Consider the following 26,264-nt stretch of genomic DNA (forward strand, 5'->3'; position numbering starts at 1 on the left):
TCTCCCCCCCCCTCTCTCTCTCTGTGTTAATTTGCTTTCTGATCTTATGGCTCCAATTTTTATTTCATGCACTACATTGAAAAAGAGTATAAGCCAGCATGGTGGTGCACGCCTTTAATCCCAGCACTCGGGAGGCAGAGGCAGGCAGATTTCTGAGTTCGAGGCCAGCCTGGTCTACAGAGTGAGTTCCAGATTAGGGATATCTCACTTACTTCTGATATTAATAGGATTGCTTCATGTTTTTATCTACTTATGGAGATGTTAATGTGTCTCTAAATGCATTTATATAATTTTCTAACTTATTCAAATTGACTTGACAGTTCTGTTGGGTGATCTTTTTGATATAAACCTATGTTTGGTTTATAATTTTAAAAATTATTTTTACTTCTGTAATGTAAATATTCAATGATATTGACCTGTAATTTTCTTTTATGTTGCCAATACCTGGTTTGGGTACTGAAGTAATACTGCAATTCTAAACCTGAATAATTTCTAGCTGCATTGCAAATAATTATTCTTATACCCACAGATAAGAACAGCACTCAACCTCTCATTAAAGAAATATCTTTTTAAAGCAGACTATACACATTACTGAAAACTACAACTTGACAAAATGGAAAGAACAACTGACTGTGTGTGCCCTGTTCTGGTGCACACTTCTACAGTGAAATTATTAGTCTGAACACTCATGAAACAGTGTGCAAGAAGGAACAGAAAGATTGGGAGCCAGAAGATGAGGATGTCTGTTGTGAGACAGGTCCTTTTACATAATAGGGAAGCTAAACATAAAAATTTCAAAATGATAGTCATTCAAACATGACCTATACCAATTACAACATTAGTTGATACTCCATCTAAATAGGGGAAATATCACAAGACCATACTTCCAGATAAGGAGTTATCATATTAATGGGTGCTAAAAGAGGGAAAACCAGCTTTCTCTAAAGACCCTATTGGTAACCCTATAGATTACCAATCACAAGCTGTCTGCTCCTAAATATATGTGCATAGGGGCAACCCTGAATGGATTCAGAAGGATATACTTATGCAAAATAATTAGATAAGAGATCATGTATTTAAGAGAGAACAGGGCAATGCGGAAGTTGTATACAGAAGTAGAAACGGGAGAAATGATGTAGCTGCAGTACTCGTGTGTAAAATTCTCAAAAAAAGAAAAAAGAAAGAAAGAAAGAAAGAAAGAAAAGAAAAAAAAAGAAAAGAAATGAAAAGAAAAAAAAAGAAAAGAAAAGAAAAGAAAAAAGTTCTTAAATTTCCAAGAAGCTTTTCAGACTTTAACTTCTTCTCAACATCATTCTTAAGCTCAGTGTCAGCCTCTGGACAGAACTGCCAATTACTTGGTTGGTTTTAATCTCTCGGCCCTGTGTTTGCCTGTCTCCAGTGCTACATTTTGCTTTTGCATCTGCTCCCTTAAGTCCTGAAAGAGTTGCATCATTATGATTTTGTTGAGTAGCACATATCATGGATTGCCTTCATTTTTCCAGAACTCATTGCAATATCTGGGAGAACAAGGACAGGACACACCAAGTAAAGCACAGACACAGATTCATTTACTGTTCACAAAACTCAAATCTTTTCGCTGCAGTTATTTAGGAAAATGGAAATATATTGACTAAGATAACACTGATATAGTGATATCATAGGAAACAGTGTAATGACTGGTAAACCCAGTATTAATTAAACCAACATGTCAATAAAAGGAGAAATTTTTTCCCAAGACTTTGAAGCTTCTGGGGGAATGTATCATATCCATTGGTGACTATAGTGATTTGTTGACGACCACTCTTTTTTTTTTTTTTTTAATTCATGAGAGCATTTTTATTCCTCCTTTTAACTTCAAATTTCATGTTTATTTCATTTGCAAATCCATTAATGTAATCCACCATATAAACAAACTCAAAGAAAAAAATCAAATGATCATCTCATTTGATGCTGAAAAAGCATTTGACAAAATACAACACTCCTTAATGTTAAAAGTATTAGAAAGATCAGGAATTCAAGGCCATAAACATAATAAACAAAATATACAGCAAACCAACAGCCGATACCAAATTAAATGGAGAGATACTTGAAACAATCTCACTAAAATCAGGGACAAAGCAAGGCTGCCCACTCTTTCCATATCTATTCAATATAGATATGGAAAAGTTCTAACTAGAGCAATAAGAAAACACATGGAGATCAAGGATACAAATTGGAAAGGAAGAAGTCAAGTTATCACTATTTGTGGATGATATGATGGTATATGTAAGTGATCCCAAAAATTCTACCAGAGAACTTCTATAGTTGATAAACAATTTCAGCAAAATGGCTGGATATAAAATTAACTCAAACAAATCAGTAGCCTTCATTTATTTAAATGATACACACTCTAAGAAAGAAATTAGGGAAGCAATACCCACTACAATAGCCACAAATAGTATATATTTCCTGGGTGTAACTCTTAATAATCAAGGGGGAGAACTTACAATAAGAACTTCAAGTCTCTCAAGAAAGAAATCAAAGAAGAGCACAGAAGATGGAAAGATCTCCTTTCTCAGGGATTGGTAGGATTAATGTAGTAAAAGTAGCCATCTTACCAAAAGTAATCTACAGATTCAACACAGTCCCCATCAAAGTTCCAACATAATTCTTCCCAGACATCGAAAGAGCAATTCTCAATTTCTTATGGAAAAACAAAAAACTCAAGATACAGAAAACAGCCCTTAACAATAAAAGAACTTCTGGGGAAATCATGATTCCTGACCTCAAGCTGTCCCTGGGGTTGCTAGAGAAAGTACCCAAGGACCTGAAGGGGGCTGCAACCCTGTAGGTGGAACAACAATATGAACTAGCCAGTACCCTCTGAGCTCGAGTCTCTAGCTGCATATGTAGCAGAAGATGGCCTAATCAGCCATCATTGGGAAGAGAGGCCCCTTGGTCTTGTAAACTTTATATGACCCAGCACAGGGGAAGGCCAGGGCCAAGTATTGGGAGTGGGTGGGTAGGGGAGCAGGGGTGGGGGTGGGGTATAGGAAACTTTCATGATAGCATTTGAAATGTAAATAAATAAAATAATAATAAATAAAATTTTTAAAAAAACTGCATAGTATTGGTACAGAGATAGTCAGGTCAATCAATGGAAAAGACTTGAAGACCCAGAAATAAACCCACACACTTATATACACTTTACCTTTGACAAAGAAGCCAAAATATATATACAATGAAAAAAAAGAAAGCATGTTCAATAAATGGTGCTGGTCTAACTGGCAGTCTGTATGTAGAAAAATGAAAGTAGATCCATATTTGTCACCTTGAACAGAACTCAAGTCTAAGTTGATCAAGGATCTCAACATAAAACTAGATACCCTGAATCTAATAGAAAAGAAAGTGGAAAAGAGTCTTAAAATCCTTGGCACATGGGGGAACCTTCTAAATAGAGCTCCAATGGCTCCGGCTTTAAGATCAACAATTGATAAATGGGACCTCATGAAACTGAAAAGTTTCCATAAGGCAAAAGGCAGTCAATAGGACAAATTGGCAACCTACTGATTGGGAAAACAATGTTCATTAGCTCCACATCAGGTAGAGAGCTAATATCCAAAATATATAAAGAACTCAAGAAGCTAACCTCCAAAAAACTAAATAATCCAATTTAAAAAGGAAATACAGAGCTAAACAGAGATTTTACAACACAAGAATTTTGAATGGACTGAAAAGTACATGAAGAAATAAATGTTCAAAGCCATTAGTCATCAGGGAAATGCAAATCAAAACTACTCCTGCGATTTTACCTCACACCTATCAGAATGGCTAAGATCAAATCTCAAGGAACAACACATGCTAGGAAGGATGTGAGAAAGTAGCACTCCTCCATTGCTAGTGGGATTGCAAACTGGTACAACCACTCTGGAAATCAATCAGGTGGTTTTTCAGAAAATTGGTGGTAGATCTACCTGAAGACCCAATTTGGACCTATATGCAAAAGATGTCCCACCATACTACAGGGACATGTGATTCACTATGTTCATAGTGGCCTGATTTGTTATAGCCAGAAGCTAGAAACAACCCTGATGTCCCTCAAATAAAAAATGGATACAGAAAATGTGGTTAATTTACACAATTGAATGCTATTCAGTTATTTAAAATGAACACATTATGAATTTTGCGGGCAAATGGATGGACCTAGAAAATATCATCTTGAGTAAGGTACACAGACCTGAACAGACACGCATGGTATGTACTCACTAACAAGTGGATATTAGTAAAAAAAAAAAAAAAAGTACATAATACCTAAGATGCAACCTACAGAACAAGTTTAACAAGCAGAAAGACCCAAATGGGGATGCTTCAATCCTACTTAGAAGGAGAGAATAATAATCAGGAAAGGCAGAGGGAGGGAGACACCTGAGTGGTAGAGGGGAGTAGAAGGAGAAAAGGGAACAGGATTACCTATGAGGGGAGGGGACAGGAGAGAATCCCAGAGGGCCTGCAGAATGAATGGAGGAAGATAGACAGTGTCTCAAGTGGAGGAATGGGGTTGTCAACCCATAGTCAACATTTCTGATCCAGAATTGTCCCTATCTAAAGGATTTGCAGGGACAAAAATGGAAGAGGCTGAAGGAAAGGTGATCCAGGGAAGGCCCATCTTGGGATCTATCTCATGGAGAGGCACCAAGGCCTGACACTATCTGATGCTATGATGTGATTACAGATAGGAGCCTAGCATGTCTGTCCTCTGAGAGGCCCAGCCACCAGCTGACTGAGATAGATACAGATACTCACATCCAATCATTGGACTGAAGTCAGGGATGCTTATGATTGAGGGAAAGAATGGAAGAAGCTGAAGAAAAGGGCAACCCCACAGGAAGCCCAGCAGCCTCATCTAACCTGAACCCCTGGGAGCTCCCAGACACTAAACCACCAACTAGCAGTATACATGTACTGGTCTGAGGCCCCTGACACATATGTAGCAGAGGACTGCAGGGACTAGCCTCAGTGCAAAAAGATGTGCCTAACCCTAAAGACACTTTAGATCCCAGGGAGTGGGGAGGTCTGGTAGGCAGAGGAGCATCCTCTCAGAGACAGAGGAGAGGAGGAATGGGATGAAGAAGTGTGAGAAGAACAGAAAAGGAGGACAATAGATAGATTATAAATATAATAATAATAATAATAATAATAATAATAATAATAATAATTTAATGAACTCTAGTGAACTCAGCTGAATTATTTCTTTTATACCAGTCTAAAAATAAAAAAAGTGATTTGTGTTTTTAAAAGCTGTTAGTCATGAATACCTTTCAATTCCATAAGCATTTACTTTTAACATGTCAAATATTATATATTGAGATGAAATACAAAATATCAAGAAGACTTGTGGAAAGAAAAGATTACAGATTCCTAAAATTAAAAAAAAAATACTTTCTATTTCTCCAAGGAAAGGAAAAGGATTATTGTAATAGGTCTGATTTTTAATTGTATGTCTATTTTTTATACAAATGAATAGACTAATTATTAATGATACATTTTATAGAATTAATAAAACAAAGTAAATAAGTAGGAGGAGCCACCAGCAGATGATCAGTTATTTTAGAAATCATTATGTCATTTTAGCTGAATTTTGTCCCCTGGCTATTTAATAAAAATATAAAGAAAATAAGACATATTCCCTACTTCATGTGCACTCTATCATTTGAACTAAAAATGTCTCATTAAATTATACATTTGCTGCCTAGACCTGGTTAAATTTTTTTTCTCATCTTACTCTCTCAATTTTCTTATAAATCTTCTGGGAAATTAATGTGCTTGATGGTACAAGAGCACCTCCGAGCACTTACCACACTGCAGCTACATATCCCTGCAGAGACTCTGGCCAGAGCTAAGTGTTCTGGAGACGGCCAAATTAAAATCAATGAATACAATATTCTAAGTTCTTGTCCTTAAATATATAAAAAGGTTACCAAAATTTAAATGACTACCATACATTTTATCCTTTTCTTTAATGTATGGCTTAATAAAGCACGATAAACCAAAACCTGATGAACCAGGCCTTTGTGTCCTTATCTGACTTTTGTCTGAAGCCTTAAATGAAGTCTAAATGTGGTAGGAGTCACAGTATTGCATTACAGTAGGGACAGGTTGACAATAACTGAAGGATGTCTACCAAAACAAGAATCCAGGTGTTTTAGGTAGTAGTTCTCTGAATTGTGAAATTTTATCATGTTCTTCTAGCACCCATTGAATTGCACAACTGACTGTGTGGACATTGATGGAGATTCTAAGCCACTATAACCCAGGAAGTCTTCATGATTATGTAAGTGAAAAACAACTACATTTCTCTCAAACCCATTCAGAAGAAAATACATTCTGTTCTGTGTGATGGAATCTACAAGTCACAAAGGCAATGGTACACTGGAAAGTTAAAAAAAAAAAAAAAGAAACACACAACTTGGAAAATATTCTTAAAAGCACTCTCTGAACTTAAATTAATGCAAACCCTTCTATATGGGGGCTAAAACATCGTGATTAAAAAACAACTCTTATCTTGGTAATGAACAAATCAATCTCAGTGCCGTTAACTTTCAGGGATGTTTTTAAAACAACCTTGTGTGTAAACATGCCAATAACCCAAGGGGTCCAGTGTATTGATAACTTCTTGGATGAAGGAAGAGTCTCCTGATGATAATGCACTGAAATCCGTGAGGACGAGGCTAGTTGACTCATCACGCTAAAGTTCCTTTATCCTCCAGGCTAGTGCCTATGACACAAACGACATTACCCACCAGGAAATATAATTGTGATTATGTCCATTTCAGGAAAAAATGGTGTAAGGAAACGGTGTACCTTTGATTTAGTCAGCTCTGTTTGTATTAAGGAAAGAGACATCACTTTGGCAGACTATTGCTATTGAGGGAAAGAGGAAAGAGTCAAGAGGAGGAAGAGCAAGCCCATGAACCATCACTTCCTTCAAATTCTGCCCGACACAGTGCAAACTAGATCTTCTGGAAAAAAAAAAAACTTATATGACAAAAATTCTTTGTAAATGTTGGAGACATACTATAATTTGGGGTCCTAAAAGAGATTATTATGGTTGAGGTGACATTATAAATTTATTTTAAAGTAGTTGTATTTTAACACACCCCCTCCTTTTTTTTATATCAGTACAGGGAGTATCCCATTCACCATTTAAACTTAAAATATGTATTTGTTGAACATGTCTGAAAGGATTATTATCAACAATTATATATATGCATATATAATTGTATAATATATATGCATAATAAGTATGAGTGAATGTATGTGAAGAACAAACTATGTTCTGGCTCCCCAAACCATGAATCCATTCCTTTAGAGAGTATACAAAAGATAATTTCATACTCTGAAGAATCTGAAGATCAAGTTAGAACCCCATTAAAAATGCAAAGAAATTTGAAGAGTGGCTTGTCATTCTCAGTCAGGGGTGGGTTCAGAAAGAGGAAACACATCTGTCTTGATAACTGAGACCCCAGGATCCCCACCCCTCTCTTCGGGACATACCTGAAACAGTCAGTGAATGTTGGTTGTTGATTCATAAAGAGAGAAACCTCACATCCTAGAAACAGTGGAGGATAACCTCAACTCAATCTCATTTTGACATTTCCTCCTCTTCTAGCAAAGGGTATTTCTTACAGGAAACTGATGAATGTGTGCTACTAGAGCATATATGCTATTGGTCTCTGTGGTCACAGAGTTTTCCTGTCACTGTTCACTCACATACAATGGGCATTGATGATTTAGTCCCTGATTTGCCCTTTCCTTAATGTCTGTCTTCTGTCTTCTTTTCTGACTGTCCAATTTCATTTCCCTTTGATCTCAGTCACTTTGGGTACTTTAGTTATTTGTGTGAACTTAGCTGTTTGACCCAAAACTATCATTTTCTGATGCTAGGGTAATTTTTACAAGTTTTAATTCAGAAATGAATCCTATGTATTGGTTGAGGCACCAGATCTATAAATGGACAGAAATTCTGTTCATATATGAAAATCAACTCTGACCTTCAACTGCTGAACCAACACAATCATTAATTATGTTATCTGGGGAATTGGAGAAGATCTGGGTAGTCCCGAAGAACACATTTTTTTCTTTAAACATTTTTATTAGTTCATTGAGCATTTCATACAACATATTTTACTCCTATTAGCTGTCTTCCCCATTACACACCTCATACAGTTATAAATGATACCTTATCCACCAAACATTGTGTCCTTTTAGCATGAATTAAAGAGGGGAAGGAAGAAAATTACTTCCTTGGTATAAAACAATGAGAATTCCCAGTGCTGAGGTTTGATGTTGAGGATTGATGTAACAGAATATTTATTAAAAAGTTCTTTCCAGGAAAAAAAAATAGTGAAGACTAAATTAGGGGTAACGGGCATATTTTTGTGTGACTAGCAAGCTTTGTTGTGGCAGCTCTGAGAAATTAAAAGATTATTCACATGAGGAAATGAAACTACTTACACAGCATAGGCAGTCCTGTAGATGGCAGGGACTGGTCAAGGGGTGGCTGGTTCTTAATGACAAGGAAAACTCACACTTGGACATCTCAAGTCTTATCCATATGACAAATAAAAGAACATGTTCCCTGACAAGCCAATGACTTCACAATCTTTGAGAAGCCCAAACTCCCCCACCTCCTGCAATGAAATCTCATTTAAAATTCATCTATTTGAGAGTTTATCACTTCTTTGCTTGGTATTTTTACTTGTATTTCTGCTATTATTGAATCTGTGCCCTTCAGAATTTAATTGTCACCAATGAGACAAAAGCAGAGATAATTTTAAAAGATGATCAGGCTAGGAGAACTCCTCTTTCAGTACAAATAGCTGTCCTGCCAGATACAGGCATTTGATGGAGGTTCTTTAGCCTTGCATCCTATGTCTTAGAAGACATCAAATTCCAGAGCCTTTAACTGTAGCCTTCAGAATCATGATAAGTGTTCCCCTCTATCAATTATGCAAGCTCTATTTAACAATACAAATTGACTAACAACCTCATGTAAATGAGTCAAAATTAATTTTGCTTTTAAATAAATGCATGTAAAGTATTTAATATATGCATTATATAAGGACTTTCTTTAGTCTCTTAGTTTATTAGAGACCCATCAATGTTTTTGTGTTACTACAGCTAAAGTTCCTTCATCTTCATTGCTGTATAATGACTGGTTACATGTTATCAATTTGACACACAAATTGATGCTACAAATTAAAATTATTCCTACTAGGAAGAGATGCTAGTTTATTACTCTCTTAAAACCTTGAAGTAAAACAGTTTTCATCAATATGGCAGGAGTGAGACAGGCAGACTATCTTTTCAAACTTCATTTCTCCTATGACTAATACAATTGAGGCATTTTAATGAGCTTTTCCCCTGTATAAAATATATTTAACTGTCATTTTCAATTTGATCACATGAACATTTCTTTAAGAATTTTAGAGTCACTCAAATTAAACTCTAAACGATCTACATCATCATTTATTTAGGGGGTGCAAAATGTATACTCAAAAAATTGTGGCCTAATTTGCCATTTCTTCAATGAATTAAAATTTCAATTTTAGAACAATTCTAATTTTTATATATCCTTTAATATGATAATGTATATACATTTTGTGTTCATGAGCATGTGTGCATTTTCCCACTCATGTGTGTTTATGAGTATGTATGGATATATGTGTAGAAGCTACAAGAAAACTTTGCTAGCTTTCCTCAAATGCCATTAGTTTGTCTTAGTTTTGAAACAGCCTCTTCAAGCCTGCACTTTTAATATATGAGCCTATATTTCCCTAGCATGTAATGCTTCCTTGAGTGATTGTCTAGAACTATCTATACTATCTAGAATAAATTTTCAAGAAACCAATGGTTAAAGATCAATGGAAATGGTGTGAATGACTAACACGTGATCTACATCTTTAATAAGAAGCAGAACATTATGTCCATGGTAGAAATCTACCAGTGTTATTGTACCAGTGACAATTCTCCCACAGAATACAAAACTCTGTACTTTTTGTCAGCTGTCTAATGTCATATAGGCTATACTTTATTTACTTTACAATATCTAGTCATATCTTAGGAACTCCCTATCTCATATTATAATGTAAGATCTATGGGTTTGTAGATATGCTAAATTATTAAATTCAAATTACCCACATCATTTAATTTAACATTTTTGTTATAATTCCTTATGAAATATGTACACCATTCTTTTAAGAACACATTTTGATCTTCCTATTTCTGTTAACCAACTTAAATTAATAACTATATGACTATTAAATTAATATATTCCAGCAAAAGAACACAATATAGAAGGAAACACATGACTGGAGAGGTGGCTCAGTTGGTAACGACAATTGCTTCTCTTCCAATGGATCCAAATTTGGTTCCAGCATCCAAACCTTGGCTCACAACTCTCTGTCATTCTACTTCCAGAGTATTCAATATCCTCTTCTTTTTCTGTGGATGCCAGGCATGTATGTAGTGTACATAAACGCAGTAACACATGAACATACTTAAAACAAAATTAATAAAGGAAACTCATTTCACATTTGATGTTCTTATTCTATTCTGTCATTGAGACTCTGGAAGCCACACTGTTGCAGGAAATACTAAAAATGACCGGCAGGCTTACCTCCCTACTGCTGGCAACTGTCTGCCCCGGCCTGGTCTTGCCCCTGCAGTATCCAGTTGCTGTGTTCCCAGCTCCGGTTCACTTGTCTCTGGAAATACTAGTTCCTTCTCTGCCACAATCCCCCTGTGGTCAGCAGTCCCACCTTCCAGTAACCCAGTAAAACAAAACTCTAGAAGCTTATAGTTAACAAGCCAAATTTATATATCAATAAATTCTCAATTCATAAGATGGCCACACAATAATTTCAGAGCCAAGTGATAGTAATACAAGCTGCCCACCTAGATAAGATAAGTTATCCCAATTATTCTATCTCTATATTATATTCATAACTACCTGTGGCTTTTAAAAATCACTCAGGATCAGGATCTTCTTCCTGTCTATCCACCTCCATCTTGGCTTTTCTTCCTCCCTCCTCTGAGTAGCTCTGTCCCTGCAACCAACGCTTCCCTCTGCCTCCCTTTCCCTTGTTTAATCACGGGCTTCCTGCTACATTCATATTTTAATGTAATTGGACAGGGACAATCCTGCCACACACCTTTTTTTCTTACTTTGGCTGACTGTTTTAGCAATATCATTTCATCATTCTAGACTTCGAGGCTTTAGTTCATGGTTCAGAATTCAGAAGATTTCACAGATAGAAAGACATATACTTTGTTTGACCATGTTGAGAAGAAACTTTTTCAATTGCACATCAGATATTGTCTATAAATGCCATCAAGATCATTTATCTCTTTTTACATGCGACATCAAACTAGAATTAAAATAGAAATTGTCATGATATTATTAAGGAGCTCTGAACCAGAAAGATATACCATGTGCACTGTTGTACCATGGTTCACTTTCAACAAATTATGTAGTACTTCCTCTACTTTTCCACAGATCTCACAGCATTAAAGGCACTTTGTATCATTGTCGGGAGAGTGAGATGGATCTGTGGATGGGAGCACTTGCAGTACAAGTCTGATATCCCGAGGACAATCCCTGGATTACACTGTGGAAGAAGAGGAGTGCTGTGTCCAGGTCTCGGCGGGATCCCCAGGAGAGCTCTAAGAACTGCTGACCTGATGTAGTGAAACAAAAGTCTTTTTATTTATTCGAGTCAGACTCAGATTGTAACCCTTCCCACATGCAAGATAGGAGTGTGACGATGCATCCAGGGTCTTTGCATTTTTTAATACAAGTATAAGCGGAGATTCTTTGGGCTTCAGTGTGACGGGGGAATGTGACAAGGGAAATCATCCTTCAAACACAATATCATATGTTCAGGCAGCAGGGAAGAATCGTGCAACTGGGAGGGGGGACTCTTCTGTCCTGGGAAGTAACTTTATGGTGCTAACAGGGACTAGTGTGTTTTTACAAACTGGTCACAGCTGTCTGGGAATGCTTAATTGCCCATCTTTCATGGCTCAAACATGGGGCACTTATCTTTGGTCTTCGATTTGTTCAAGGAGAGGCTCTATCTGCATTGGGAAGTACTTGGCCATCTATCAGGGAATGTTCCAGCTTCGGTGACATGGAGAATGAGGAATTTTGCAATTTGTCTATTCTGAAAATGGCATCTATTGACCCTGGGATGTATTCCTTATGTAATGTCACCATGAAAACAAAGGTAGCAATATTTCAGCTCCAGACTAGGCCCTCTCTGAAAAGTCAGGGAGGGGATGGGAAGCTCCAGTAAGCAGTGAGAAAGAGTAGGGGGTGAGATTTTTTGTTATTCCAGATGAATTTGCAAATTGCCCTTTCTAATTCTTTGAAGAATTGAGTTGGAATTTTGATGGGGATTGCATTGAATCTGTAGATTGCTTTCGGCAAGATAGCCATTTTTACTATATTGATCCTGCCAATCCATGAGCATGGGAGATCTTTCCATCTTCTGAGATCTTCAATTTCTTTCTTCAGAGACTTGACGTTTTTATCACACAGATCTTTCACTTCCTTTTTTAGAGTCACACCAAGGTATTTTATATTATTTGTGACTATTGTGAAGGGTGTTGTTTCCCTAATTTCTTTCTCAGCCTGTTTATCCTTTGTGTAGAGAAAGACCATTGATTTGTTTGAGTTAATTTTATATCCAGCTACTTCACTGAAGTTGTTTATCAGGTTTAGTAGTTCTCTGGTGGAATTTTTAGGGTCACTTATATATACTATCATATCATCTGCAAATAGTGATATTTTGACTTCTTCCTTTCCAATTTGTATCCCCTTGACCTCCTTTTGTTGTCGAATTGCTCTGGCTAGGACTTTAAGTACTATACTGAATAGGTAGGGAGAAAGTGGGCAGCCTTATCTAGTCCCTGATTTTAGTGGGATTGCTTCCAGCTTCTCTCCATTTACTTTGATGTTGGCTACTGGTTTGCTGTAGATTGCTTTTATTATGTTTGGGTATGGGCCTTGAATTCCTCATCTTTCCAAGACTTTTATCATGAAGGGGTATTGGATTTTGTTGAATGCTTTTTCAGCATCTAACAAGATGGTCATGTGGTTTTGTCTTTGAGTTTGTTTATATCGTCGATTACATTGATCAATTTCCATATATTAAACCATCCCTGCATCCCTGGAATGAAGCCTACTTGGTCATGATGGTTGATTGTTTTGATGTTTTCTTTAGAATTGGGAACAAAACACCCATGGAAGCAGTTACAGAGCCAAAGTTTGGAGCTGAGATGAAAGGATGGACCATCCAGAGACTGCCACACCCAGAGATCCATCCCATAATCAGCTATCAAACGCAGACACTATTGCATGCTCCAGCAAGATTTTGCTGAAAGGACCCTGATATAGGTCTTTCTTGTGAGGCTATGCCAGTGTCTGGCAAACACAGAAGTGGATGCTCACAGTCAGCTATCGGATGGAACACAGGGCCCCCAAGAGAGGAGCTAGAGAAAGTACCCAAGGAGCTGAAGGGGGCTGCAACCCTGTAGGTGGAACAACAGTATGAACTAACCAGTATCCCCATAGCTCGTGTCTCTAGCTGCATATGTAGCAGAAGATGGCCTAATAGGCCATCATTGGGAAGAGAGGCCCCTTGGTCTTACAAACTTTATATGCCCCCTAGAGGGGAATGCCAGGACCAAGAAGTGGGAGTGAGTAGGTAGGGGAGCAAGTGGGGAGGGTATAGGGGACTTTCGGGATATCATTTGAAATGTAAATGAAGAAAATACCTAATAAAAATTGGGAAAAACAAAACAAAAGAGTATGGGGTGAGGAGGGAGCTCTCTGAATGGTAAGAAAGTGCAGAGGCAGGCTGCCTTTTTCCCTTCAGGAATACTTCCAAAAATTGGCTTCTGATGAACCCAAGGATTCTGTGACTGTGTGTGTGTGTGTGTGTGTGTACACTCATATATCCATGTCAGAACCATACAGACAAAATAATGAATGAAAATTTGTTCCTAGGAATTTTACCAGAACTCTCATGCCATCTTGGGTTCTATCTCTATGGGCTACCTCTACTATGTAAGACAACACTCATCCTCTTTTTTTATTCTCATATTTTTAATTTAATTTTCATTTTCAGACAGCTCCTCACTATGACCTTTGTTGAAGTTGCAACACTTTGTCTCTAATGACTTAAGTAGCTGAATTCCTGTCCTGTATGGCCGCACCCATCCCCTTCTCTTCAGAATAATACTAGTTGCCTTCTCTTCCAGCCTCCTGAATAGATTACGGAGCAAAATGAACTCTGTATAATCTTAAAGAATTCTTACAATGCTACTTGCTTATAAGGTCAATGATGTCAAACACAAGACTAAATCATAAATATGTAGCAAGTGTGCTTACTATTCACCTCATGAGTTGGTCACTGGACATTCTTCTAGGAGTCTCTCAGAGATGAAATCCCAGCACATTTCTTTCAGAGCGAGATAGCAAAAAAAAAATATATAGAAAAACATGTAAACATTATTGTTAATCTCATCATAATTAACAGCCTTCTAGAGAGTATATTTTTACCAGCTGCAATTCACTCTTATTCAAATATTCTTATTTGAATAAGAGTGCACAGTTAGGACATTGTTACGTTTCACTTCTGAGGCATGAAGTCTGTCAGTCTTGCACTTTGCCTTCTGTTAGAAACCACTGATCAGCAACATTTTCCTCCATTGCTAAGCTGCTACATGCTCTCACATTCCTTGTGAAGCACTGATCCTCAACAAGCTGTTTAAATTTGACTTTGCTTAGTAATCTGAGTTTATGTTTTCTGGGGAGAAGCAAAATCTAGATTTCAAAACAGACTCTTAATGGGCATGGAGCCATGAGGACTATAATCTGAGAGCAGGAATGGGTTGCAGAGGATCTGGATGACCAGATATTAGGCAAGGGATCTAGATGTGCTTCTGCAGCTGTCATAAAAAAAATGTCTTAAAAAATCAACATAGATTATAAGGTATTCACTTTAACTGGTAATTCTAGGTTATAATTCACCTTCATGAGGACTCACAGAGACAGGAATTAGGGACAAGCAGAAAGAAACCACGGAATAGTGACATCCACTTTCAGGCTGAATCTTCCCATGTTAAGGAATGTATACTCAAGGCAGTCTCCCACAGACATACCCAGAGATCATCCTGCTCTAGATCATCCCTCACTGTGTATATTCTTCCAAGTGATTCTATAGTATGCCACATTGACAATTAAAGCTAACTATCACACCAAGCAATATTTGATGGCAAGTAAAGATTTCTGTAAACGGCCATGGCACTATTGTGGATTAGAAATGCTAATCCACTTGAACGTTGAAGTGAGACTTTTTTGCAGGGGGCTATGGTTAGTACAGAAACAGGTTAGTACAGAGACAACTGATAAAAATGCAGAGAACAACCGGCACTGGAGTGATCAATGCTACATTGGAATTCTATAGGAAACGTTCTTCCCCCATACTCAGGGGATGTTTAGAAGGGATGGTAGAAGACAGAGGTCAGGAAAGACTGCTGTGAAATAGTACAAACACACAATGGCTGTGGTTGTCTGCACATGACTTGCACAAGATCAAGCCAGTCAAAATTGCACCATAGACTGGGGAGAGGCTCGAGGAGCTATACCACTAGCTGAAGAGCTTCTGGCAGTTGATGACTTCTCCAGGAGGGAAGATTTTGGTTATTTGGCCTCTGATAGGCTGTTCACACATCATTAGATAGATGCATACACATGCACATGTAGGTGATACTAACTAAACTTAGTAGGCTTAAATATGACATGAAGTTGAAATGAAGATTTGCTCTGGCAAGGTCAAGACTGAGTAGGAGGGAAGGGATGAATGTGATCAAAATATATTGCATATATATATATGAAAAATCTCAAAGATTAAATAAAACATACTTAAAAATAACAGAATAAAGTAATGTTAAGAAATAGAGTAACAGTGAAGCAAAATTTGTATATGAGTCTTAAACTAAATCAATATTAATCTAAAAAATTAAAAGAATTCAGAATGGGATAAAATACATGCAAAATTTATAGCTAATAAGGGATGGATTATCAGAATATTTAGGGGAATTCATAAGTCATTAGCAGTACAAAAACTATCCCAAATTGAAAATTAGCAAAGGAATTGGAGAGACAATCATGAAAATGAAATATAAATACCTGCCAAGTATAAGTAAAGATGGTTCCACATCACTAATTTGATGATTTGAGTAAAAATGTTCTTATAAGCACTTATGTTACATGCTTAATCTCTAACTTGTATCATTACTTTTGGACATAATGAAGAATTTTAAAAGTGTAGCCTACCTGGGATAAGGAGGTATCTAAGGCTATACCTTTGAAAGTGACACTTGCTCATTATCCCTTACAGGTTTTATGCTGCCCATTTATGTTGAAATAAACTCCTTCACTACACTGTACTCAACTAAGATTATTTAATCAAATGCATGTGGGCAGATTGAGACCTGTAAACCCAGAAGCCAAATAAATCTGCATTTAATTTTTTTCTAATCATTGTTCTGATTACAACCATGCCAACTAAATTGTATGTAGCTAATCATAAGATATATACAAATCAAAATGATGTTATGTGGTTGCTTCTTATTCATTAAGAATAGCAGTCAAAGGAATCAAAATAAATTGTAAAAGATCATGTATCCTTTTGCTTTTCTATCTGGTGATAAGGTAAATGATGTAGAGGTTTTGTAAAGGTTTTATGATGGTTTCATAAAATATGCAACACGAAACAGATATAGGAACCAACAATCGTGTACCTGAGCATGTATCTGACACACTCATGTTCAGTGCAGCATTGCTATTAATGACAGAGAACTAGAAAGAGAAGAGCTCATCAACAGATGAACAGATTGTTGAAATGTGGCAGGATTTACATGATAATATCACAAAAGCCAAAGAAAAGGATGAAAACCTATCACATTCTAGAGATTTGGAAGAATCTTGAGGTTGTAATTCTAAGCAAAATTAGGCAGTCATAAGAGGTTAAATTCTTTGTAGATCTAGTTATATAAAAATAAAATATTCTTTTCAAAATCATAGGTATAAAAATGAGAATGTTGGCTACCTGGAGCTAGTGATGTGGAGAGGAAATTTATGTTGCCAGTTGCTAGATTTCAAGATAAAAGGACTCTAACATTTAAAGCACTGTGAACTGAATACACTCACATCCACTATGGACTTTACACTTCAAATTATTTAAGTGAAAATATTGAAGTGATGTAATATTACTACTGTAAGAAAAGGAATTCTGCTTGCTGTTACAATGTGTTATTTGCAATATCTTCTCTAAGAAACTCCAAGACCACAGACTTTCATGTGCACTGGGATTTTATTTCACAACTACTTGTGTCCTATATATGTATACAAAACAGCTGGGAGTGGTGGTGCATGCCTTTAATCCCAGCACTTGGGAGGCAGAAGCAGACAGATTTCTGAGTTTGAGGCCAGCCTGGTCTACAGAGTGAGTTCCAGGACAGTCAGGGCTGTACAGAGAAACCCTGTCCAGAAAAACCAAACCAAACCAAACCAAACCAAACCAAACCAAACCAAACCAAACCAAACCAAACCAAACCAAACCAAACAAAAAACAAACAAACAAACAAAAAACAGTCAGTTACTCAGCCTTGAAGAGCAGCATTGAGCAGTGCCCCATTTATCCTCCATCTGAAATATGTTCTCTGACTTCTCAATTGGGTATTCTTAGATTGTCCAACAATAAAATCGATCTTTTTGTCTCCACATTATGGTTTTGGAATATTCACAATATTTGCCAGATCTTGCTGAGTTGAGAAAACATTCTGAGTGAAAGTGGAAGCTTTTACAGGAGTAGAATAGGGTCTAAGTATTTTTAGTGATATGCATGATTATACTTTGAAATATATATGCATCTCTGTATTTTAGTTTGAGTCACAAAGTGTGCTCTGCATTAATATTTGCTCCCGTGTTTGATGGTTTTACAATAATCAACACTTACTCTTACAGTATTGCTTAAAGAATTAGATGAAAAATGTATCAGGGAGGATTTATTTTTCTTGGAGGCTACAGATAATTTTTAATATAATAAATTAAGTATTTTCTATCCTGTTATTTAATATCTCAGCTCTAAATGACTATTTCACATTAATTCTAGGGACATTAATTTAGGGACAACTTTATAACCAGATCTTGTAGTAGTTGACTTTTGATTTGGACATGTCTGAATCCAGGAATACCCAGTTATACAATGAAATGTTATGTATTCTCAGTCATCCATTCCTTTTAATGCTTCAAAGGAACAGTGACAAATATGTGTAATTTGTCATTGTGTAAAAATGATAGAAATGATCCATGTGTGTATTAGGATATGTCTTAAGAAGAATAATACTTGAGTTGGTAAGATGAATAGCAAAGATATGTCTTAGTGTGTGTGGTACTGCCAGGTAAGACCTAGATGGAGCAAAAGGGGCAGAATGAATACCCTTATCCGTTCTTCCAAAAGTTGAGACACTCTTGTTTTCCTTGGAATTCAAGTTACAATTCTACAGCTGTCAGATTCTAAGATATGCTTCAGCCATGTTCATGGCTCTTAAGGTGTCAACTTCAGATTGTGGGCCATGCTATTCACTTCTCTGCTTCTGACATAGGTTGAACCATGCTGTTAGATTTTGGGTCGTTTGCTTGCAGAGACACTATAGTGGAGATTGTTATGTTGTGAGCCTGTGAATACATATCTTATTAGTTCTGCATCTCTGGAGAAGCCAGACTAAAACATTTTTGTACTGATATTTCTAAAGAAATGGATTTTTAGGGCGATTTTCTTGAATTGTTTTAGTGATTACATTAATGGGTTCTTTACCACTTTTAATACCCATGGTCCAGGGCACAAGCACATACAGTTTATAAAAATATAACATATCCACATGAGATGCTTCTAATCAACCATTATAAGAGGCAAGAAACAGTGACTTTGTATGCAGTTTAAACATTTTTGGCAAATAAAAGACTTTGTGTTGGTTGGTTACTACCACTGTCATTGGACAAAATGACAAAAAAAAAATGAACAGAGGATTTTATTTTATTTCTGAGGGGTGGATAAAAAAGTTATTTTATCATACAGGTTATAGTTTACCATTGAGGGAGTCAGGACAGGAGCTTGAAGCAAAGAACAAAACACAAAACAAACAAACAAACAAATGAACATGGAAGAGATATTGACAAGGCTGGGAGCAGCTCCATGGAAGGCCCAGGGAATGGCTTCTGTAATTTGGTATCTCTGCCCAATCACAAGCTATTACATTGTTTACCTGATCAGCATCCTGCTTGGAAAACAAAATTCAAAAGCATCAAAATCCTTCTTTGTTCCCCGAAAAACACAACAAGCGGTTGAAAGAGTCATATGCAGATATTTGTACCCAACCAAAGGACAGAAGCTGCTGACCCCTGTTGTTGAATTAGGGAAGGCTGAAAGAAGCCCGAGGAGAAGGGCGATCCTATAGGAGGATGAGGAGTCTCAATTAATCTGAACCCACCAAACAGACAGCACACACCAGCTGATATGAGGCCCCCAACACACATACAGTAGAGGACTTCCAGGTCTGTGCTCATTCAGAGATGATTCATCTAACCCTCCAGAGACCGGAGGCTGCAGGGAGCTTAGAGGTCAGGTGGGGATGGGCATCCACATGGAGATGGGGTGAGGTGGGAGGAGGTGTAGGATGTGGACCAGATGGAGGGTGAATGGGGGGATGGAATGGAATAGGAAGTATAAAATATAAATTAAAAATAGAATAAACTTTTTTTTAAAAAAACATCAAAATACTTCATTCTTCTCCCCTCCAAGTCATGTGCTACTTACTGACTGTCTACTAGATTTTACCTCAAGGTGCAGAGAAAAGTTCCCCAGATGTTGTTTTTATGGACTTGAAATAGTGATAGTGGCAAGTCCCCAGCAAGTCAAGTTCACGTATGGAGAGTAGAGAGGAATTCTGCCTTCTGAGTCTTCCCTCCTGTCTGCCCATTGTGTTCTCTTTATGACTTGTTTTCTTCCCTTTATCATCTCGGATGGGTGTCAATGGCAGGAAGCCCACACACATCCCCCCCAATGCTTCTGGAAGGAAAGACTGATGAACGCTTAGTGAGTAGAGTCAAAAGAAAATGAGGAGGAAAATATAATCTTGCACGCTGGGGTGGCAATTCAAGAGAGCATCACTAGGAAGGCCCAGAGTCTGTTGCGTCTTCCTAGTCAACAGACCCAGAAGCCAGTCTCAGCAACCGCGTGGTCTGGAACCTGATCTGCACTTCCGTGTTTGCAGAGCTTATCCCTGCCTGGGAAGACCACGGCTTGCCTCCAGCATGTCTCCAGCAAGGCATGAATGAAGGCATAATTTTACTTTTCTCAGGAGCCAATCACACTACTAAAGCGTATTGATCTATCATGTGCTATTATAAAAGGACATTGATTACTAGGTAGTTTATTTTAAAAAAAAATCTAGAAACTTATGTCTTACAGATTCTCAGGCTAGGGAGTTCAAGACTGAGGTTCTAGCAGTTCGGTGTCTGATAAAAGCCCATCTCCAAGTCTAGGATGCTGTCTTCAGTCTGATTCCTTCTAAGGAGAGGAACGTATATAACCCCATCACAGAGAGGAGAACGGAGCAAGTAGGGAGAGGAGTTCTCCATCAGACTCATAAGAGCGTGTAAACCAAGTCACAAGAGAAGAGCCCGAGACCACCCACCTACTTGCAAACATCACCAAGTAAGACCCTCATGCTGGCAACATGTGGATTTGGGGGTGCGGACACGCTCAAACATTTGTAAATCTGAGTGCTGTGATAGTACCAATGAAAATTGGTGGTCACATAGCCTGATTTCAATGATAATTGAATCCACACTATTTAACAGCATTGTGCCTTCACATATTACATTATTGATTCTAAACCAGCAGGGCAAAATAGTCCTATTATTCAATGAGAGAACCTAAAACATAGAGGGACAAAATAACTTTCTTGACATGATAAAGAATTGTTATTGTTTGAAATAAGGCTTTGGTTTTTTCAGCAGAGAAACCACTGGCACCCCATAGATACTTGCCCTTTCTGAGAAACTCATTCTGACTTGGGCCCTTACCTTTTCACTCTTAAATATCTGTTACAGTTGCCACCAGGGACAATTTATTAATACTATTGTGTGCTAGGTTAATATTTCTGAAATAACATCTTAGCCCAAGGGTTAAGAAGCTCCAAAGTAGGTAACTGGCAACATTTCAAAACCAACCTTCCAATCTTTAACATTCTTACAAAACGAAGTTTATCTTTAAATAATGGGTTCTTGTCTCTTTTAGCTTCTTAGGAGTTGGAAGATAAAACCAGGAATGAAGTTTGACTTCCCCCAAATTGACTTAGATTAAATTATATCTGTCTTCATTCTGCTATGTGATGGCCTGGCATTGTAAACAGTGCTCATCTGCTTGCCCTTGTTCACTCTGATGCACATGTGACTACTAAGACAACCTAAATTAATTAAGCAAGTTTTATTTGATTTTTTACCTTTTAAGCAACCCAAAATAAGAGAGAAGATCTAATTTGGAAAACAGAGCTTCTCAGGATGCCAAATCAAATTTATCCCTCTAACAACTCAATAGTAACTACAGACACATATCTATGGACTAATTTAGGTCCTAAACACATTCAAAACTGGCAGTACTGCATCTCACTGCTCTGGAATCAGGAAATATGTATTGATGAACAAAAGAAGCTGGATTCAAGCACACGGATATTTATTCAGAACAGGCAAGGACACTTTTCCTCAAGATCTTTGTCTATCTCACCCCACTCCTGTCCCTGTCTCTCTGTCTCTCTCTATCTCCCTTTCTGTCTCTCTCTTTCTATCTCTTTCTCTCTCTTTCTCTCTCTTTCTCTCTCTGTCTCTCTTTCTCTCTCTGATAGTCTCTCTTTTCCATGAATCCCTCTCCTTTTCTCTCCTTTCCTTCCTTTCTGACCCTCCTTGTCTTCCACTACTCTCTCTTTATCCTACTCTAATCTCTCTCTCTCTCTCTCTCTCTCTCTCTCTCTCTCTCTCTCTCTCTCTCTCCCTCCTTCCCTCTATCTTATCATTTTATCTGTCTCTACCCCTTCTATGTTCTTTTGGAGTGAGAACTTAACTGTGTAATCCATGCTGGTTTATCATTCTAAGTTCTGGATGACAGGCATGTAATGGCAAACCCAGTTCCCCAACCGCTCTTTCTTTTCCTCTTCCCTCTCTTTCTTCATCTCTCTCTCTTTGTAGCTCCATATCCCTTCATTCTTTCCCTCTTTATTTCCTGCTTTTGTTTTATGCCCATGTCATTTCTGTATCCCAAGTTGTAGAAAAATTTTATTATTGGTAGTCCCAGAGCAAATACTATATTTGAAAATATACATTAGATTACATTAAAATGGAAATATTGGATGTGTTCAGAACTTGCTAACAATAATAATATTGTGCCAGGCTTTAGTTATTATTTATTGATAGTTTACAAGATGCTTGTATTATATCAAGTGTTTTAAACCTGGTAACTTATTCAAAGTTTAAATAATTCTACAGATGGGTTATTATTATCACCTTTAATTGACAAAGAGGAAACTAATACCTGAGGGCTAGAGACCTCACTCAGAGCATTAATTGATTTCTGGTGGAACAAAGATTAAAAACCAGTTGTTGGGGGTCATAAAATTCTAGTAATACCCCCTGGGCTTGTTTGTGACCTCTGAAAATGGCAAGGGACCAGTTCTGTCTAGATTATTTACTGGACTCAATTAGTGGTAGAGATAGTATCTTCTAGATAATTTAGTAGCTAATCATCTGTCAGTATTATATATCCAGCAAATTCTTACTGAGAGAGTATTTCAGGAGTAAGAAGATGGGGTATATCACTAATCAAGCAGCGAGTACAGAAATACATGTCCTATCTAAAGACAATGCGAAATTCTGAAGAGAGTCCATAGGGCTCATAACTTGGTTTCCATGGAGATTCATTAAGGCTGCTGCAGAGCCCTTCAAAAGTAGAAAGCTAAGCACTTGATACTCATTTTACAATATGCATTGACCTCATCCATCTATTCACTCAGTAAGAGTGCACTGGGTCTACTGTGTGCGAAGTGCTTCTCAAGACATTGATAGGACTCAGCATGCATAGAGAAAGTCATACATAAATTAATCTTTAAATAATATGTGTCAGATAGTTATAGAAATGTGCAAGACACTGAAATTGAAAAAAAAAAAAAAGGAGTAAAGAGCTCCTTTTGAAGTATATGTGAAATATTGGGAGCCACCTTTCATTAAAGGAAGACCAGGCTGAGGTCTAGGCCAGTACCATAGTACAAACCTAGCAGTAAGAGAACCTGGGGTTGATTCCTAGCAGCATATGAACATCAAGAAAGGATCCAGACGAACATCATTGAAAAGAGTAAAGAAATGTGTTTGCTTGTATAAAGAGCACTTGCTGGTAAAAGAGTCAGTCATTTGAGTTCTCCAGGCAGGGCAAGGGTTACCAGAGAGAAGACAAGCAAGTGCAGAGATGCTGAAGAAGTAGAGTCCTTGGTGTGTGATGCTAGGGAGACAGAACGGTAGGAATATCAGAGAGGAGCCCCTGCAGTGGGAGATAACATAAACTTACAAAACTGAAAGAGACCAGTTCTGTCTGGATTATTTACTGGACTCAAATAGTGGTAGAGATATTGTCTTCTAGATAATTTATATCTAACCTTGTAGTGATGGAAATACATGTTCTGGTAGAATCTCTAGAATATTTATTTCTTGCTCTCATTGTTAATTTACCTTATCTGAAATTGGGATAGAAATCATTAGAAGGGATGAGCATGGTACCTATTTCTGTTCCACTCTCAGTGTAACTTTTACCTGCTGTGTTTGGTACAGACTCTTGAGCAGTGAGCACTAACATTGGAATCCCAGGTAATTAGGTTAAACCAAGGACAGCTACAATGGGAATGGAAGTTACCTTATTTAGGATGAAAGATGAAAATAAACAATAATTACTTGCATATTGGTAAGAAGTGATTAAACCTACACTTACAAGTACTAGTGTAATAAAAATACCTGTTTCCTTATGTTTTGCACTCTTTGTAGTCAATGAACTCTGTATTGATTATGATAAGTTGTTTCCTTCTTTGGCTTCTTAATTCACTGGCCTTGTTTATACTCTTGGCATAGCATACATTACCTACTCCAGGAAACCTCTCCAACCATGGATGATAACCATGTTTTTAAAATAATTGAAACTGATCTGAAATCTGAATCTAAGCATCACCAAGTGAATGTGTGAATGTGTGTGTGTGTGTGTGTGTGTGTGTGTGTGTGATAATAAAAGAAAAGATTATGAATAAGAAGGCAAGAATTCGAAGGAGAGAAGGAAGGATGGTAATGATATAAACATGGTACTCATGTAGAAAATTCTTAAATAAAAACAAAAGATGAATAAAACAATCCAAAGAAGTATGGTATGTATTTTGGGAGTCCAGCTGTGATTTCATGGCTTTTGCTTCTTCCCTAGCAGAGCATTCAGACTCTGTCACACATTGGACTGGCAGGATGCAGCCAAATCTAAAATGGATGGAATTCATAGACTCGTGGTCTGGCTGGGGGTGAAGTCCAGGGTTAAAGTTGTGGTGGGCAGAGAAGGCCTTCTCTAAAGATCTTCATGCTTTACAGACCTTTCAGGTGAAGGTCTTATCCAGCAATCTTCAATAAGACAGTTTTCTGAGGCGATTTTAGCTTGTGCATATAGATTTATCAGGGGTGGGTTTGTATGCATACATTTTATTCGGGGTTATATATTTTTAGGGATCTCCAGGGTAGGCAAATGCCATTGGCTGAAAGCTAAGGTACTGAGATGCCTCATAAGTGTGGAGAGGCATTCCAGGAATCTCAGGTGCAGTATTATGTGACATTCCTCAGGTAGAGGGTATGGTGAAAGTTTCAATTTCCCCAGACAAGGTCAGAGAAGGAGAAGACTTGCTAACAAAGGGTGTCTGGCATTTTGCACATACCTCAGGGCTTTCCAGTAGTGTCAGACAGACCTTACCAGCAGAGCCAATAGCCAACATCAAATTAAATGTTGAGAAACTTGAAGCAATCCCACTAAAAGCAGGAACAAAACCAGGCTTCCTCCTCTCTCCCTATCAATTCAACACAGTACTGGAAGTTCTAGCTAGAGTAATAAGACAACAAAAGGAGATCAAGGGGATACAAATTGTAAAGGAAAAAAAGTCAAGGCATCACTATCTCTCAGACACTGAACCACTAACCAGTCAGCATACACTAGCTGGTCTGAGGTTTTGACATATACAGAAGATGACTACCTGATCTGGCCTCAGTGGAAGAAGATGCACCTAACCTTTGAGAGACTCGAGGCCCCAGAGTGTGGGGAGCACTGGTAGGTGTATGGGATGACATCCTTTTGTAGACAAGCAGTAGGAGGAAAGGGATAAGGAACTGTGGGAGGGCACACCAGGAAGAGAATGCAAAATCATGCAGTCTCTTTGAAAAGAGGAAGTATGGAAAGGAATCTGGAGGGGAGGGCAGGAGGGAGAACAGCATTTGGGATGTAAATAAATAAATAAATAAATAAGAAAATTGAAAGTACAAAACTTCCTATGAACTTTAAAATAATTTACTATAAATTCAAATTTTGTTTTTAGGCTTTACACAGTGTGTTTCAGGACAACCAGAGCTACATAGTGGGACCCTTAGAACAAACAGACCAACCGACAAACAAACATAAAACAACAGCAAAAATAAAACATCAGTAGCTGAGTATTTTAGTATAATGTTAATATAATGAATTGATTCAAGAATAATAGAAATGGAGTTCTACTACATTAATTAATATTAGTGAATTCCCCAAATTATTATTATTATTTTGGAAAATAAATTTTGTTTCATACACTGCATTCTGATTACAGTTTTCCTTCTCCCAACTCCCTCCAGATTCTCCTCACCTCCCAAATCTATGCCCTTTCTTTCTCTCATTAGAAAACAAATAGTAGTAGTAGTAGTAGTAGTAGTAGTAGCAGCAGCAGCAGCAGCAGCAACAGAAGCTAGTAGTAGTAATAGATACAATCTAAACAAACAAATCAGAAGAGGACAAAGGAAAGTAGCAAACGGAAAAAATGTCAAAAAAAAAAAAAAAAAAAAA

This window comes from Mus pahari, chromosome 18 (assembly GCF_900095145.1).
Source record: "Mus pahari chromosome 18, PAHARI_EIJ_v1.1, whole genome shotgun sequence".
NCBI classification, from domain to species: Eukaryota; Metazoa; Chordata; class Mammalia; order Rodentia; family Muridae; genus Mus; species Mus pahari.